Below are 19,996 nucleotides of genomic sequence, written 5' to 3' on the forward strand. Positions count from 1 at the left end.
GCTCCAATTCACATTCCAAGTAATATCCGGCATGCTAATTACGTTGCCGATTACCAAATTGCGTTATCTCTTGTAGTTTCCGAGAAATGGACTATCGACATCTTGCATTATTGGCTCTGCTTCTAACTTGGGCCAAATTTGTAAAATGGTCTTATGAATTAGCGATTTCGTTGTAATTCACATTCCAAGTAATATTCGGCATGCTAATTACACTGCCGATTGCCAAATTGCGTTATCTCTTGTTGTTTCCGAGATATGGACTATCGACATCTTGCAATATTGGCTCTGCTTCTAACTTGGGCCAGAATTGTAAAATGGTCTTATGAATTAGCGATTTCGTTGTAATTCACATCCCAAGTAATATTCGGCATGCTAATTACGTTGCCGATTGCCAAATTGCGTTATCTCTTATAGTTTCCGAGATATGGACTATCGACATTTTACAATATTGGCTCTGCTTCTAACTTGGGTCAAAATTGTAAAATGGTCTTATGAATTAGCGATTTCGCTCCAATTCACATTCCAAGTAATATTTGGCATGCTAATTACGTTGCCGATTGCCAAATTGCATTATCTCTTATAGTTCCCGAGATATGAACTCTCGACATCTTGCAATATTGGCTCTGCTTCTAACTTGAGCCAGAATTGTAAAATGGTCTTATGAATTAGCGATTTCGTTGTAATTCACATTCCAAGTAATATTCGGAATGCTAATTACGTTGCCGATTGCCAAATTGCGTTATCTCTTGTAGTTTCCGAGATATGGACTATCGACATCTTGCAATATTGGCTCTGCTTCTAACCTGAGCCAGGATTGTAAAATGGTCTTATGAATTAGCGATTTCGTTGTAATTCACATTCCAAGTAATATTCGGCATGCTAATTACACTGCCGATTGCTAAATTGCGTTATCTCTTGTAGTTTCCGAGATATGGACTATCGACATCTTGCAATATTGGCTCTGCTTCTAACTTGGGTCAAAAGTGTAAAATGGTCTTATGAATTAGCGATTTCGCTCCAATTCACATTCCAAGTAATATCCGGCATGCTAATTACGTTGCCGATTAACAAATTGCGTTATATCTTGTAGTTTCCGAGAAATGGACTATCGACATCTTGCATTATTGGCTCTGCTTCTAACTTGGGCCAGATTTGTAAAATGGTCTTATGAATTAGCGATTTCGTTGTAATTCACATTCCAAGTAAAATTCGGCATGCTAATTACGTTGCCGATTGCCAAATTGCGTTATATCTTGTAGTTTCCGAGATATGGACTATCGACATCTTGCAATATTGGCTCTGCTTCTAACTTGAGCCAGGATTGTAAAATGGTCTTATGAATTAGCGATTTCGTTGTAATTCACATTCCAAGTAATATTCGGCATGCTAATTACACTGCCGATTGCCAAATTGCGTTATCTCTTGTAGTTTCCGAGATATGGACTATCGACATCTTGCAATATTGGCTCTGCTTCTAACTTGGGCCAGTATTGTAAAATGGTCTTATGAATTAGCGATTTCGTTGTAATTCACATTCCAAGTAAAATTCGGCATGCTAATTACGTTGCCGATTGCCAAATTGCGTTATATCTTGTAGTTTCCGAGATATGGACTATCGACATCTTGCAATATTGGCTCTGCTTCTAACTTGAGCCAGGATTGTAAAATGGTCTTATGAATTAGCGATTTCGTTGTAATTCACATTCCAAGTAATATTCGGCATGCTAATTACACTGCCGATTGCCAAATTGCGTTATCTCTTGTAGTTTCCGAGATATGGACTATCGACATCTTGCAATATTGGCTCTGCTTCTAACTTGGGCCAGAATTGTAAAATGGTCTTATGAATTAGCGATATCGTTGTAATTCACATCCCAAGTAATATTCGGCATGCTAATTACGTTGCCGATTGCCAAATTGCGTTATCTCCTATAGTTTCCGAGATATGGACCATCGACATCTTGCAATATTGGCTCTGCTTCTAACTTGAGCCAGAATTGTAAAATGGTCTTATGAATTAGCGATTTCGTTGTAATTCACATTCCATGTAATATTCGGCATGCTAACTACGTTGCCGATGGCCAAATTGCATTATCTCTTATAGTTTCCGAGATATGGGCTATCGACATTTTACAATATTGGCTCTGTTTCTAACTTGGGTCAAAATTGTAAAATGGTCTTATGAATTAGCGATTTCGCTCCAATTCACATTCCAAGTAATATTCGGCATGCTAATTACGTTGCCGTTAGCCAAATTGCATTATCTCTTATAGTTTCCGAGATATGGACTATCGACATCTTGCAATATTGGCTCTGCTTCTAACTTGGGCCAGAATTGTAAAATGGTCTTATGAGTTAGCGATTTCGTTGAAATTCACATTCCAAGTCATATTCGGCTTGCTATTTACTTTGCCGATTGCCAAATTGCATTATCTCTTATAGTTTCCGAGATATGGACTATCCACATCTTGCAATATTGGCTCTGCTTCTAACTTTAGCCAGAATTGTAAAACGGTCTTATGAATTAGCGATTTCGTTGTAATTCACATTCCAAGTAATATTCGGCATGCTAATTACACTGCCGATGGCCAAATTGCATTATCTCTTATAGTTTCCGAGATATGGACTATCGACATCTTGCAATATTGGCTCTGCTTCTAACTTGGGCCAGAATTGTAAAATGGCCTTATGAATTAGCGATTTCGTTGTAATTCACATTCCAAGTAATATTCGGCATGCAAATTACGTTGCCGACTACCAAATTGCGTTATCTCTTGTAGTTTCCGAGATATGGACTATCGACATCTTGCAATATTGGCTCTGCTTCTAACTTGAGCCAGAATTGTAAAATGGTCTTATGAATTAGCGATTTCGCTCCAATTCACATTCCAAGTAATATTCGGCATGCTAATTACGTTGCCGATGGCCAAATTGCATTATCTCTTATAGTTTCCGAGAAATGGACAATCGACATTTTACAATATTGGCTCTGCTTCTAACTTGGGTCAAAAGTGTAAAATGGTCTTATGAATTAGCGATTTCGCTCCAATTCACATTCCAAGTAATATCCGGCATGCTAATTACGTTGCCGATTACCAAATTGCGTTATCTCTTGTAGTTTCCGAGAAATGGACTATCGACATCTTGCATTATTGGCTCTGCTTCTAACTTGGGCCAGATTTGTAAAATGGTCTTATGAATTAGCGATTTCGTTGTAATTCACATTCCAAGTAATATTCGGCATGCTAATTACACTGCCGATTGCCAAATTGCGTTATCTCTTGTAGTTTCCGAGATATGGACTATCGACATCTTGCAATATTGGCTCTGCTTCTAACTTGGGCCAGAATTGTAAAATGGTCTTATGAATTAGCGATTTCGTTGTAATTCACATCCCAAGTGATATTCGGCATGCTAATTACGTTGCCGATTGCCAAATTGCGTTATCTCTTATAGTTTCCGAGATATGGACTATCGACATTTTACAATATTGGCTCTGCTTCTAACTTGGGTCAAAATTGTAAAATGGTCTTATGAATTAGCGATTTCGCTCCAATTCACATTCCAAGTAATATTTGGCATGCTAATTACGTTGCCGATTGCCAAATTGCATTATCTCTTATAGTTCCCGAGATATGAACTCTCGACATCTTGCAATATTGGCTCTGCTTCTAACTTGAGCCAGAATTGTAAAATGGTCTTATGAATTAGCGATTTCGTTGTAATTCACATTCCAAGTAATATTCGGAATGCTAATTACGTTGCCGATTGCCAAATTGCGTTATCTCTTGTAGTTTCCGAGATATGGACTATCGACATCTTGCAATATTGGCTCTGCTTCTAACCTGAGCCAGGATTGTAAAATGGTCTTATGAATTAGCGATTTCGTTGTAATTCACATTCCAAGTAATATTCGGCATGCTAATTACGTTGCCGATTGCCATATTGCGTTATCTCTTGTAGTTTCCGAGATATGGACTATCGACATCTTGCAATATTGGCTCTGCTTCTAACTTGGGCCAGTATTGTAAAATGGTCTTATGAATTAGCGATTTCGTTGTAATTCACATTCCAAGTAAAATTCGGCATGCTAATTACGTTGCCGATTGCCAAATTGCGTTATCTCTTCTAGTTCCCGAGATATGAACTCTCGACATCTTGCAATATTGGCTCTGCTTCTAACTTGAGCCAGAATTGTAAAATGGTCTTATGAATTAGCGATTTCGTTGTAATTCACATTCCAAGTAATATTCGGAATGCTAATTACGTTGCCGATTGCCAAATTGCGTTATCTCTTGTAGTTTCCGAGATATGGACTATCGACATCTTGCAATATTGGCTCTGCTTCTAACCTGAGCCAGGATTGTAAAATGGTCTTATGAATTAGCGATTTCGTTGTAATTCACATTCCAAGTAATATTCGGCATGCTAATTACGTTGCCGATGGCCAAATTGCATTATCTCTTATAGTTTCCGAGAAATGGACTATCGACATTTTACAATATTGGCTCTGCCTCTAACTTGGGTCAAAAGTGTAAAATGGTCTTATGAATTAGCGATTTCGTTGTAATTCACATTCCAAGTAATATTCGGAATGCTAATTACGTTGCCGATTGCCAAATTGCGTTATCTCTTGTAGTTTCCGAGATATGGACTATCGACATCTTGCAATATTGGCTCTGCTTCTAACCTGAGCCAGGATTGTAAAATGGTCTTATGAATTAGCGATTTCGTTGTAATTCACATTCCAAGTAATATTCGGCATGCTAATTACGTTGCCGATTGCCATATTGCGTTATCTCTTGTAGTTTCCGAGATATGGACTATCGACATCTTGCAATATTGGCTCTGCTTCTAACTTGGGCCAGTATTGTAAAATGGTCTTATGAATTAGCGATTTCGTTGTAATTCACATTCCAAGTAAAATTCGGCATGCTAATTACGTTGCCGATTGCCAAATTGCGTTATCTCTTCTAGTTCCCGAGATATGAACTCTCGACATCTTGCAATATTGGCTCTGCTTCTAACTTGAGCCAGAATTGTAAAATGGTCTTATGAATTAGCGATTTCGTTGTAATTCACATTCCAAGTAATATTCGGAATGCTAATTACGTTGCCGATTGCCAAATTGCGTTATCTCTTGTAGTTTCCGAGATATGGACTATCGACATCTTGCAATATTGGCTCTGCTTCTAACTTGGGCCAGTATTGTAAAATGGTCTTATGAATTAGCGATTTCGTTGTAATTCACATTCCAAGTAATATTCGGCATGCTAATTACGTTGCCGATGGCCAAATTGCATTATCTCTTATAGTTTCCGAGAAATGGACTATCGACATTTTACAATATTGGCTCTGCCTCTAACTTGGGTCAAAAGTGTAAAATGGTCTTATGAATTAGCGATTTCGTTGTAATTCACATTCCAAGTAATATTCGGAATGCTAATTACGTTGCCGATTGCCAAATTGCGTTATCTCTTGTAGTTTCCGAGATATGGACTATCGACATCTTGCAATATTGGCTCTGCTTCTAACCTGAGCCAGGATTGTAAAATGGTCTTATGAATTAGCGATTTCGTTGTAATTCACATTCCAAGTAATATTCGGCATGCTAATTACGTTGCCGATTGCCATATTGCGTTATCTCTTGTAGTTTCCGAGATATGGACTATCGACATCTTGCAATATTGGCTCTGCTTCTAACTTGGGCCAGTATTGTAAAATGGTCTTATGAATTAGCGATTTCGTTGTAATTCACATTCCAAGTAAAATTCGGCATGCTAATTACGTTGCCGATTGCCAAATTGCGTTATCTCTTCTAGTTTCCGAGATATGGACTATCGACATCTTGCAATATTGGCTCTGCTTCTAACTTGAGCCAGGATTGTAAAATGGTCTTATGAATTAGCGATTTCGTTGTAATTCACATTCCAAGTAATATTCGGCATGCTAATTACACTGCCGATTGCCAAATTGCGTTATCTCTTGTAGTTTCCGAGATATGGACTATCGACATCTTGCAATATTGGCTCTGCTTCTAACTTGGGCCAGAATTGTAAAATGGTCTTATGAATTAGCGATTTCGTTGTAATTCACATCCCAAGTAATATTCGGCATGCTAATTACGTTGCCGATTGCCAAATTGCGTTATCTCTTATAGTTTCCGAGATATGGACCATCGACATCTTGCAATATTGGCTCTGCTTCTAACTTGAGCCAGAATTGTAAAATGGTCTTATGAATTAGCGATTTCGTTGTAATTCACATTCCATGTAATATTCGGCATGCTAATTACGTTGCCGATGGCCAAATTGCATTATCTCTTATAGTTTCCGAGATATGTGCTATCGACATTTTACAATATTGGCTCTGTTTCTAACTTGGGTCAAAATTGTAAAATGGTCTTATGAATTAGCGATTTCGCTCCAATTCACATTCCAAGTAATATTCGGCATGCTAATTACGTTGCCGTTAGCCAAATTGCATTATCTCTTATAGTTTCCGAGATATGGACTATCGACATCTTGCAATATTGGCTCTGCTTCTAACTTGGGCCAGAATTGTAAAATGGTCTTATGAGTTAGCGATTTCGTTGGAATTCACATTCCAAGTCATATTCGGCTTGCTATTTACTTTGCCGATTGCCAAATTGCATTATCTCTTATAGTTTCCGAGATATGGACTATCCACATCTTGCAATATTGGCTCTGCTTCTAACTTGAGCCAGAATTGTAAAACGGTCTTATGAATTAGCGATTTCGTTGTAATTCACATTCCAAGTAATATTCGGCATGCTAATTACACTGCCGATGGCCAAATTGCATTATGTCTTATAGTTTCCGAGATATGGACTATCGACATTTTACAATATTGGCTCTGCTTCTAACTTGGGCCAGAATTGTAAAATGGCCTTATGAATTAGCGATTTCGTTGTAATTCACATTCCAAGTAATATTCGGCATGCAAATTACGTTGCCGATTACCAAATTGCGTTATCTCTTGTAGTTTCCGAGATATGGACTATCGACATCTTGCAATATTGGCTCTGCTTCTAACTTGAGCCAGAATTGTAAAATGGTCTTATGAATTAGCGATTTCGCTCCAATTCACATTCCAAGTAATATTCGGCATGCTAATTACGTTGCCGATGGCCAAATAGCATTATCTCTTATAGTTTCCGAGAAATGGACTATCGACATTTTACAATATTGGCTCTGCTTCTAACTTGGGTCAAAAGTGTAAAATGGTCTTATGAATTAGCGATTTCGCTCCAATTCACATTCCAAGTAATATCCGGCATGCTAATTACGTTGCCGATTACCAAATTGCGTTATCTCTTGTAGTTTCCGAGAAATGGACTATCGACATCTTGCATTATTGGCTCTGCTTCTAACTTGGGCCAGATTTGTAAAATGGTCTTATGAATTAGCGACTTAGTTGTAATTCACATTCCAAGTAATATTCGGCATGCTAATTACATTGCCGGTTGCCAAATTGCGTTATCTCTTATAGTTTCCGAGATATGGACTATCGACATCTTGCAATATTGGCTCTGCTTCTAACCTGAGCCAGGATTGTAAAATGGTCTTATGAATTAGCGATTTCGTTGTAATTCACATTCCAAGTAATATTCGGAATGCTAATTACGTTGCCGATTGCCAAATTGCGTTATCTCTTGTAGTTTCCGAGATATGGACTATCGACATCTTGCAATATTGGCTCTGCTTCTAACCTGAGCCAGGATTGTAAAATGGTCTTATGAATTAGCGATTTCGTTGTAATTCACATTCCAAGTAATATTCGGCATGCTAATTACACTGCCGATTGCCAAATTGCGTTATCTCTTGTAGTTTCCGAGATAAGGACTATCGACATCTTGCAATATTGGCTCTGCTTCTAACTTGGGTCAAAAGTGTAAAATGGTCTTATGAATTAGCGATTTCGCTCCAATTCACATTCCAAGTAATATCCGGCATGCTAATTACGTTGCCGATTACCAAATTGCGTTATATCTTGTAGTTTCCGAGAAATGGACTATCGACATCTTGCATTATTGGCTCTGCTTCTAACTTGGGCAAGATTTGTAAAATGGTCTTATGAATTAGCGATTTCGTTGTAATTCACATTCCAAGTAATATTCGGCATGCTAATTACACTGCCGATTGCCAAATTGCGTTATCTCTTGTAGTTTCCGAGATATGGACTATCGACATCTTGCAATATTGGCTCTGCTTCTAACTTGGGCCAGTATTGTAAAATGGTCTTATGAATTAGCGATTTCGTTGTAATTCACATTCCAAGTAAAATTCGGCATGCTAATTACGTTGCCGATTGCCAAATTGCGTTATCTCTTGTAGTTTCCGAGATATGGACTATCGACATCTTGCAATATTGGCTCTGCTTCTAACTTGAGCCAGGATTGTAAAATGGTCTTATGAATTAGCGATTTCGTTGTAATTCACATTCCAAGTAATATTCGGCATGCTAATTACACTGCCGATTGCCAAATTGCGTTATCTCTTGTAGTTTCCGAGATATGGACTATCGACATCTTGCAATATTGGCTCTGCTTCTAACTTGGGCCAGAATTGTAAAATGGTCTTATGAATTAGCTTAGCGATTTCGTTGTAATTCACATCCCAAGTAATATTCGGCATGCTAATTACGTTGCCGATTGCCAAATTGCGTTATCTCCTATAGTTTCCGAGATATGGACCATCGACATCTTGCAATATTGGCTCTGCTTCTAACTTGAGCCAGAATTGTAAAATGGTCTTATGAATTAGCGATTTCGTTGTAATTCACATTCCATGTAATATTCGGCATGCTAATTACGTTGCCGATGGCCAAATTGCATTATCTCTTATAGTTTCCGAGATATGGGCTATCGACATTTTACAATATTGGCTCTGTTTCTAACTTGGGTCAAAATTGTAAAATGGTCTTATGAATTAGCGATTTCGCTACAATTCACATTCCAAGTAATATTCGGCATGCTAATTACGTTGCCGTTAGCCAAATTGCATTATCTCTTATAGTTTCCGAGATATGGACTATCGACATCTTGCAATATTGGCTCTGCTTCTAACTTGGGCCAGAATTGTAAAATGGTCTTATGAGTTAGCGATTTCGTTGAAATTCACATTCCAAGTCATATTCGGCTTGCTATTTACTTTGCCGATTGCCAAATTGCATTATCTCTTATAGTTTCCGAGATATGGACTATCCACATCTTGCAATATTGGCTCTGCTTCTAACTTGAGCCAGAATTGTAAAACGGTCTTATGAATTAGCGATTTCGTTGTAATTCATATTCCATGTAATATTCGGCATGCTAATTACACTGCCGATGGCCAAATTGCATTATGTCTTATAGTTTCCGAGATATGGACTATCGACATTTTACAATATTGGCTCTGCTTCTAACTTGGGCCAGAATTGTAAAATGGCCTTATGAATTAGCGATTTCGTTGTAATTCACATTCCAAGTAATATTCGGCATGCAAATTACGTTGCCGATTACCAAATTGTGTTATCTCTTGTAGTTTCCGAGATATGGACTATCGACATCTTGCAATATTGGCTCTGCTTCTAACTTGAGCCAGAATTGTAAAATGGTCTTATGAATTAGCGATTTCGCTCCAATTCACATTCCAAGTAATATTCGGCATGCTAATTACGTTGCCGATGGCCAAATTGCATTATCTCTTATAGTTTCCGAGAAATGGACAATCGACATTTTACAATATTGGCTCTGCTTCTAACTTGGGTCAAAAGTGTAAAATGGTCTTATGAATTAGCGATTTCGCTCCAATTCACATTCCAAGTAATATCCGGCATGCTAATTACGTTGCCGATTACCAAATTGCGTTATCTCTTGTAGTTTCCGAGAAATGGACTATCGACATCTTGCATTATTGGCTCTGCTTCTAACTTGGGCCAGATTTGTAAAATGGTCTTATGAATTAGCGATTTCGTTGTAATTCACATTCCAAGTAATATTCGGCATGCTAATTACACTGCCGATTGCCAAATTGCGTTATCTCTTGTAGTTTCCGAGATATGGACTATCGACATCTTGCAATATTGGCTCTGCTTCTAACTTGGGCCAGAATTGTAAAATGGTCTTATGAATTAGCGATTTCGTTGTAATTCACATCCCAAGTAATATTCGGCATGCTAATTACGTTGCCGATTGCCAAATTGCGTTATCTCTTATAGTTTCCGAGATATGGACTATCGACATTTTACAATATTGGCTCTGCTTCTAACTTGGGTCAAAATTGTAAAATGGTCTTATGAATTAGCGATTTCGCTCCAATTCACATTCCAAGTAATATTTGGCATGCTAATTACGTTGCCGATTGCCAAATTGCATTATCTCTTATAGTTCCCGAGATATGAACTCTCGACATCTTGCAATATTGGCTCTGCTTCTAACTTGAGCCAGAATTGTAAAATGGTCTTATGAATTAGCGATTTCGTTGTAATTCACATTCCAAGTAATATTCGGAATGCTAATTACGTTGCCGATTGCCAAATTGCGTTATCTCTTGTAGTTTCCGAGATATGGACTATCGACATCTTGCAATATTGGCTCTGCTTCTAACCTGAGCCAGGATTGTAAAATGGTCTTATGAATTAGCGATTTCGTTGTAATTCACATTCCAAGTAATATTCGGCATGCTAATTACACTGCCGATTGCCAAATTGCGTTATCTCTTGTAGTTTCCGAGATATGGACTATCGACATCTTGCAATATTGGCTCTGCTTCTAACTTGGGCCAGAATTGTAAAATGGTCTTATGAATTAGCGATTTCGTTGTAATTCACATTCCAAGTAATATTCGGCATGCTAATTACGTTGCCGATTGCCAAATTGCGTTATCTCTTGTAGTTTCCGAGATATGGACTATCGACATCTTGCAATATTGGCTCTGCTTCTAACTTGAGCCAGGATTGTAAAATGGTCTTATGAATTAGCGATTTCGTTGTAATTCACATTCCAAGTAATATTCGGCATGCTAATTACACTGCCGATTGCCAAATTGCGTTATCTCTTGTAGTTTCCGAGATATGGACTATCGACATCTTGCAATATTGGCTCTGCTTCTAACTTGGGCCAGAAATGTAAAATGGTCTTATGAATTAGCGATTTCGTTGTAATTCACATCCCAAGTAATATTCGGCATGCTAATTACGTAGCCGATTGCCAAATTGCGTTATCTCTTATAGTTTCCGAGATATGGACTATCGACATCTTGCAATATTGGCTCTGCTTCTAACTTGGGTCAAAATTGTAAAATGGACTTATGAATTAGCGATTTCATTGTAATTCACATTAAAAGTAATATTCGGCATGCTAATTACGTTGCCGATTGCCAAATTGCGTTATCTCTTGTAGTTTCCGAGATATGGACCATCGACATCTTGCAATATTGGCTCTGCTTCTAACTTGAGCCAGAATTGTAAAATGGTTTTATGAATTAGCGATTTCGTTGTAATTCACATTCCATGTAATATTCGGCATGCTAATTGCGTTGCCGATGGCCAAATTTAATTATCTCTTATAGTTTCCGAGATATGGACTATCGACATTTTACAATATTGGCTCTGTTTCTAACTTGGGTCAAAATTGTAAAATGGTCTTATGAATTAGCGATTTCGCTCCAATTCACATTCCAAGTAATATTTGGCATGCTAATTACGTTGCCGTTAGCCAAATTGCATTATCTCTTATAGTTTCCGAGATATGGACTATCGACATCTTGCAATATTGGCTCTGCTTCTAACTTGGGCCAGAATTGTAAAATGGTCTTATGAAATAGCGATTTCGTTGAAATTCACATTCCAAGTCATATTCGGCATGCTATTTACGTTGCCGATTGCCAAATTGCATTATCTCTTATAGTTTCCGAGATATGGACTATCCACATCTTGCAATATTGGCTCTGCTTCTAACTTGAGCCAGAATTGTAAAACGGTCTTATGAATTAGCGATTTCGTTGTAATTCACATTCCAAGTAATATTCGGCATGCTAATTACACTGCCGATAGCCAAATTGCATTATCTCTTGTAGTTTCCGAGATATGGACTATCGACATTTTACAATATTGGCTCTGCTTCTAACTTGAGGCAGAATTGTAAAATGGTCTTTTGAATTAGCGATTTCGTTGTAATTCACATTCCAAGTAATATTCGGCATGCTAATTACGTTGCCGATGGCCAAATTGCATTATCTCTTATAGTTTCCGAGATATGGACTATCGACATTTTACAATATTGGCTCTGCTTCTAACTTGAACCAGAATTGTAAAATGGTCTTATGAATTAGCGATTTCGTTGTAATTCACATTCCAAGTAATATTCGGCATGCTAATTACACTGCCGATGGCCAAATTGCATTATCTCTTATAGTTTCCGAGATATGGACTATCGACATTTTACAATATTGGCTCTGCTTCTAACTTGGGCCAGAATTGTAAAATGGCCTTATGAATTATCGATTTCGTTGTAATTCACATTCCAAGTAATATTCGGCATGCTATTTACGTTGCCGATTGCCAAATTGCATTATCTCTTATAGTTTCCGAGATACGGACTATCGACATTTTACAATATTGGCTCTGCTTCTAACTTGGGTCAAAATTGTAAAATGGTCTTATGAATTAGCGATTTCGTTGTAATTCACATTCCGAGTAATATTCGGCAATTCTAATTACACTGCCGATGGCCAAATTGCATTATGTCTTATAGTTTCCGAGATATGGACTATCGACATTTTACAATATTGGCTCTGCTTCTAACTTGGGCCAGAATTGTAAAATGGCCTTATGAATTAGCGATTTCGTTGTAATTCACATTCCGAGTAATATTCGGCATGCAAATTACGTTGCCGATTACCAAATTGCGTTATCTCTTGTAGTTTCCGAGATATGGACTATCGACATCTTGCAATATTGGCTCTGCTTCTAACTTGAGCCAGAATTGTAAAATGGTCTTATGAATTAGCGATTTCGCTCCAATTCACATTCCAAGTAATATTCGGCATGCTAATTACGTTGCCGATGGCCAAATTGCATTATCTCTTATAGTTTCCGAGAAATGGACTATCGACATTTTACAATATTGGCTCTGCTTCTAACTTGGGTCAAAAGTGTAAAATGGTCTTATGAATTAGCGATTTCGCTCCAATTCACATTCCAAGTAATATTTGGCATGCTAATTACGTTGCCGATTGCCAAATTGCATTATCTCTTATAGTTCCCGAGATATGAACTCTCGACATCTTGCAATATTGGCTCTGCTTCTAACTTGAGCCAGAATTGTAAAATGGTCTTATGAATTAGCGATTTCGTTGTAATTCACATTCCAAGTAATATTCGGAATGCTAATTACGTTGCCGATTGCCAAATTGCGTTATCTCTTGTAGTTTCCGAGATATGGACTATCGACATCTTGCAATATTGGCTCTGCTTCTAACCTGAGCCAGGATTGTAAAATGGTCTTATGAATTAGCGATTTCGTTGTAATTCACATTCCAAGTAATATTCGGCATGCTATTTACACTGCCGATTGCCAAATTGCGTTATCTCTTGTAGTTTCCGAGATATGGACTATCGACATCTTGCAATATTGGCTCTGCTTCTAACTTGGGCCAGAATTGTAAAATGGTCTTATGAATTAGCGATTTCGTTGTAATTCACATTCCAAGTAATATTCGGCATGCTAATTACGTTGCCGATTGCCAAATTGCGTTATCTCTTGTAGTTTCCGAGATATGGACTATCGACATCTTGCAATATTGGCTCTGCTTCTAACTTGAGCCAGGATTGTAAAATGGTCTTATGAATTAGCGATTTCGTTGTAATTCACATTCCAAGTAATATTCGGCATGCTAATTACACTGCCGATTGCCAAATTGCGTTATCTCTTGTAGTTTCCGAGATATGGACTATCGACATCTTGCAATATTGGCTCTGCTTCTAACTTGGGCCAGAATTGTAAAATGGTCTTATGAATTAGCGATTTCGTTGTAATTCACATCCCAAGTAATATTCGGCATGCTAATTACGTTGCCGATTGCCAAATTGCGTTATCTCTTATAGTTTCCGAGATATGGACTATCGACATCTTGCAATATTGGCTCTGCTTCTAACTTGGGCCAGAATTGTAAAATGGTCTTATGAATTAGCGATTTCGCTCAATTCACATTCCAAGAATTTGGCATGCTAATTACGTTGCCGATTGCCAAATTGCATTATCTCTTATAGTTCCCGAGATATGAACTATCGACATCTTGCAATATTGGCTCTGCTTTTAACTTGAGCCAGAATTGTAAAATGGTCTTATGAATTAGCGATTTCGTTGTAATTCACATTCCAAGTAATATTCGGCATGCTAATTACGTTGCCGATTGCCAAATTGCGTTATCTCTTGTAGTTTCCGAGATATGGACTATCGACATCTTGCAATATTGGCTCTGCTTCTAACTTGGGCCAGAATTGTAAAATGGTCTTATGAATTAGCGATTTCGTTGTAATTCACATTCCAAGTAATATTCGGCATGCTAATTACACTGCAGATGGCCAAATTGCGTTATCTCTTGTAGTTTCCGAGATATGGACTATCGACATCTTGCAATATTGGCTCTGCTTCTAACTTGGGTCAAAATTGTAAAATGGACTTATGAATTAGCGATTTCGTTGTAATTCACATTAAAAGTAATATTCGGCATGCTAATTACGTTGCCGATTGCCAAATTGCGTTATCTCTTGTAGTTTCCGAGATATGGACCATCGACATCTTGCAATATTGGCTCTGCTTCTAACTTGAGCCAGAATTGTAAAATGGTCTTATGAATTAGCGATTTCGTTGTAATTCACATTCCTTGTAATATTCGGCATGCCAATTACGTTGCCGATGGCCAAATTGAATTATCTCTTATAGTTTCCGAGATATGGACTATCGACATTTTACAATATTGGCTCTGTTTCTAACTTGGGTCAAAATTGTAAAATGGTCTTATGAATTAGCGATTTCGCTCCAATTCACATTCCAAGTAATATTTGGCATGCTAATTACGTTGCCGTTAGCCAAATTGCATTATCTCTTATAGTTTCCGAGATATGGACTATCGACATCTTGCAATATTGGCTCTGCTTCTAACTTGGGCCAGAATTGTAAAATGGTCTTATGAAATAGCGATTTCGTTGAAATTCACATTCCAAGTCATATTCGGCATGCTATTTACGTTGCCGATTGCCAAATTGCATTATCTCTTATAGTTTCCGAGATATGGACTATCCACATCTTGCAATATTGGCTCTGCTTCTAACTTGAGCCAGAATTGTAAAACGGTCTTATGAATTAGCGATTTCGTTGTAATTCACATTCCAAGTAATATTCGGCATGTTAATTACGTTGCCGATAGCCAAATTGCATTATCTCTTGTAGTTTCCGAGATATGGACTATCGACATTTTACAATATTGGCTCTGCTTCTAACTTGAGCCAGAATTGTAAAATGGTCTTATGAATTAGCGATTTCGTTGTAATTCACATTCCAAGTAATATTCGGCATGCTAATTACACTGCCGATGGCCAAATTGCATTATCTCTTATAGTTTCCGAGATATGGACTATCGACATTTTACAATATTGGCTCTGCTTCTAACTTGGGCCAGAATTGTAAAATGGCCTTATGAATTATCGATTTCGTTGTAATTCACATTCCAAGTAATATTCGGCATGCTATTTACGTTGCCGATTGCCAAATTGCATTATCTCTTATAGTTTCCGAGATACGGACTATCGACATTTTACAATATTGGCTCTGCTTCTAACTTGGGTCAAAATTGTAAAATGGTCTTATGAATTAGCGATTTCGTTGTAATTCACATTCCAAGTAATATTCGGCATGCTAATTACGTTGCCGATTGCCAAATTGCGTTATCTCTTATAGTTTCCGAGATATGGACTATCGATTTCTTGCAATATTGGCTCTGCTTCTAACTTGAGCCAGAATTGTAAAATGGTCTTATGAATTAGCGATTTCGTTGTAATTCACATTCCAAGTAATATTCGGCATGCTAATTACGTTGCCGATTGCCAAATTGCGTTATCTCTTGTAGTTTCCGAGATATGGACCATCGACATCTTGCAATATTGGCTCTGCTTCTAACTTGAGCCAGAATTGTAAAATGGTCTTATGAATTAGCGATTTCGTTGTAATTCACATTCCATGTAATATTCGGCATGCTAATTACGTTGCCGATGGCCAAATTGCATTATCTCTTATAGTTTCCGAGATATGGGCTATCGACATTTTACAATATTGGCTCTGTTTCTAACTTGGGTCAAAATTGTAAAATGGTCTTATGAATTAGCGATTTCGCTCCAATTCACATTCCAAGTAATATTCGGCATGCTAATTACGTTGCCGTTAGCCAAATTGCATTATCCCTTATAGTTTCCGAGATATGGACTATCGACATCTTGCAATATTGGCTCTGCTTCTAACTTGGGCCAGAATTGTAAAATGATCTTATGAATTAGCGATTTCGTTGAAATTCACATTCCAAGTCATATTCGGCATGCTATTTACTTTACCGATTGCCAAATTGCATTATCTCTTATAGTTTCCGAGAATTGGACTATCCACATCTTGCAATATTGGCTCTGCTTCTAACTTGAGCCAGAATTGTAAAACGGTCTTATGAATTAGCGATTTCGTTGTAATTCACATTCCAAGTAATATTCGGCATGCTAATTACACTGCCGATGGCCAAATTGCATTATGTCTTATAGTTTCCGAGATATGGACTATCGACATTTTACAATATTGGCTCTGCTTCTAACTTGGGCCAGAATTGTAAAATGGCCTTATGAATTAGCGATTTCGTTGTAATTCACATTCCGAGTAATATTCGGCATGCAAATTACGTTGCCGATTACCAAATTGCGTTATCTCTTGTAGTTTCCGAGATATAGACTATCGACATCTTGCAATATTGGCTCTGCTTCTAACTTGAGCCAGTATTGTAAAATGGTCTTATGAATTAGCGATTTCGCTCCAATTCACATTCCAAGTAATATTCGGCATGCTAATTACGTTGCCGAGGGCCAAATTGCATTATCTCTTATAGTTTCCGAGAAATGGACTATCGACATTTTACAATATTGGCTCTGCTTCTAACTTGGGTCAAAAGTGTAAAATGGTCTTATGAATTAGCGATTTCGCTCCAATTCACATTCCAAGTAATATCCGGCATGCTAATTACGTTGCCGATTATCAAATTGCGTTATCCCTTGTAGTGTCCGAGATATGGACTATCGACATCTTGCAATATTGGCTCTGCTTCTAACTTGAGCCAGAATTGTAAAATGGTCTTATGAATTAGCGATTTCGTTGTAATTCACATTCCAAGTAATATTCGGCATGCTAATTACGTTGCCGATGGCCAAATTGCATTATCTCTTATAGTTTCCGAGATATGGGCTATCGACATTTTACAATATTGGCTCTGTTTCTAACTTGGGTCAAAATTGTAAAATGGTCTTATGAATTAGCGATTTCGCTCCAATTCACATTCCAAGTAATATTCGGCATGCTAATTACGTTGCCGTTAGCCAAATTGCATTATACACTGCCGATGGCCAAATTGCATTATCTCTTATAGTTTCCGAGATATGGACTATCGACATTTTACAATATTGGCTCTGCTTCTAACTTGGGTCAAAATTGTAAAATGGTCTTATAAATTAGCGATTTCGCTCCAATTCACATTCCAAGTAATATTTGGCATGCTAATTACGTTGCCGATTGCCAAATTGCATTATCTCTTATAGTTCCCGAGATATGAACTATCGACATCTTGCAATATTGGCTCTGCTTCTAACTTGAGCCAGAATTGTAAAATGGTCTTATGAATTAGCGATTTCGTTGTAATTCACATTCCAAGTAATATTCGGCATGCTAATTACGTTGCCGATTGCCATATTGCGTTATCTCTTGTAGTTTCCGAGATATGGACTATCGACATCTTGCAATATTGGCTCTGCTTCTAACTTGGGCCAGTATTGTAAAATGGTCTTATGAATTAGCGATTTCGTTGTAATTCACATTCCAAGTAAAATTCGGCATGCTAATTACGTTGCCGATTGCCAAATTGCGTTATCTCTTGTAGTTTCCGAGATATGGGCTATCGACATCTTGCAATATTGGCTCTGCTTCTAACTTGAGCCAGGATTGTAAAATGGTCTTATGAATTAGCGATTTCGTTGTAATTCACATTCCAAGTAATATTCGGCATGCTAATTACACTGCCGATTGCCAAATTGCGTTATCTCTTGTAGTTTCCGAGATATGGACTATCGACATCTTGCAATATTGGCTCTGCTTCCAACTTGGGCCAGAATTGTAAAATGGTCTTATGAATTAGCGATTTCGTTGTAATTCACATCCCAAGTAATATTCGGCATGCTAATTACGTTGCCGATTGCCAAATTGCATTATCTCTGATAGTTTCCGAGATATGGACCATCGACATCTTGCAATATTGGCTCTGCTTCTAACTTGAGCCAGAATTGTAAAATGGTCTTATGAATTAGCGATTTCGTTGTAATTCACATTCCATGTAATATTCGGCATGCTAATTACGTTTCCGATGGCCAAACTGCATTATCTCTTATAGTTTCCGAGATATGGGCTATCGACATTTTACAATATTGGCTCTGTTTCTAACTTGGGTCAAAATTGTAAAATGGTCTTATGAATTAGCGATTTCGCTCCAATTCACATTCCAAGTAATATTCGGCATGCTAATTACGTTGCCGTTAGCCAAATTGCATTATCTCTTATAGTTTCCGAGATATGGACTATCGACATCTTGCAATATTGGCTCTGCTTCTAACTTGGGCCAGAATTGTAAAATGGTCTTATGAGTTAGCGATTTCGTTGAAATTCACATTCCAAGTCATATTCGGCTTGCTATTTACTTTGCCGATTGCCAAATTGCATTATCTCTTATAGTTTCCGAGATATGGACTATCCACATCTTGCAATATTGGCTCTGCTTCTAACTTGAGCCAGAATTGTAAAACGGTCTTATGAATTAGCGATTTCGTTGTAATTCACATTCCAAGTAATGTTCGGCATGCTAATTACACTGCCGATGGCCAAATTGCATTATGTCTTATAGTTTCCGAGATATGGACTATCGACATTTTACAATATTGGCTCTGCTTCTAACTTGGGCCAGAATTGTAAAATGGCCTTATGAATTAGCGATTTCGTTGTAATTCACATTCCAAGTAATATTCGGCATGCAAATTACGTTGCCGATTACCAAATTGCGTTATCTCTTGTAGTTTCCGAGATATGGACTATCGATCGACATCTTGCAATATTGGCTCTGCTTCTAACTTGAGCCAGAATTGTAAAATGGTCTTATGAATTAGCGATTTCGCTCCAATTCACATTCCAAGTAATATTCGGCATGCTAATTACGTTGCCGATGGCCAAATTGCATTATCTCTTATAGTTTCCGAGAAATGGACTATCGACATTTTACAATATTGGCTCTGCTTCTAACTTGGGTCAAAAGTGTAAAATGGTCTTATAAATTAGCGATTTCGCTCCAATTCACATTCCAAGTAATATCCGGCATGCTAATTACGTTGCCGATTACCAAATTGCGTTATCTCTTGTAGTTTCCGAGAAATGGACTGTCGACATCTTGCAATATTGGCTCTGCTTCTAACTTGAGCCAGAATTGTAAAATGGTCTTATGAATTAGCGATTTCGTTGTAATTCACATTCCAAGTAATATTCGGCATGCTAATTACACTGCCGATGGCCAAATTGCATTATCTCTTATAGTTTCCGAGATATGGACTATCGACATTTTACAATATTGGCTCTGCTTCCAACTTGGGTCAAAATTGTAAAATGGTCTTATGAATTAGCGATTTCGCTCCAATTCACATTCCAAGT

This window comes from Rhynchophorus ferrugineus, unplaced genomic scaffold (assembly GCF_030347505.1).
Source record: "Rhynchophorus ferrugineus isolate W39M unplaced genomic scaffold, kcgeb_rfMv2 rfM7, whole genome shotgun sequence".
Taxonomy (NCBI): Eukaryota; Metazoa; Arthropoda; class Insecta; order Coleoptera; family Curculionidae; genus Rhynchophorus; species Rhynchophorus ferrugineus.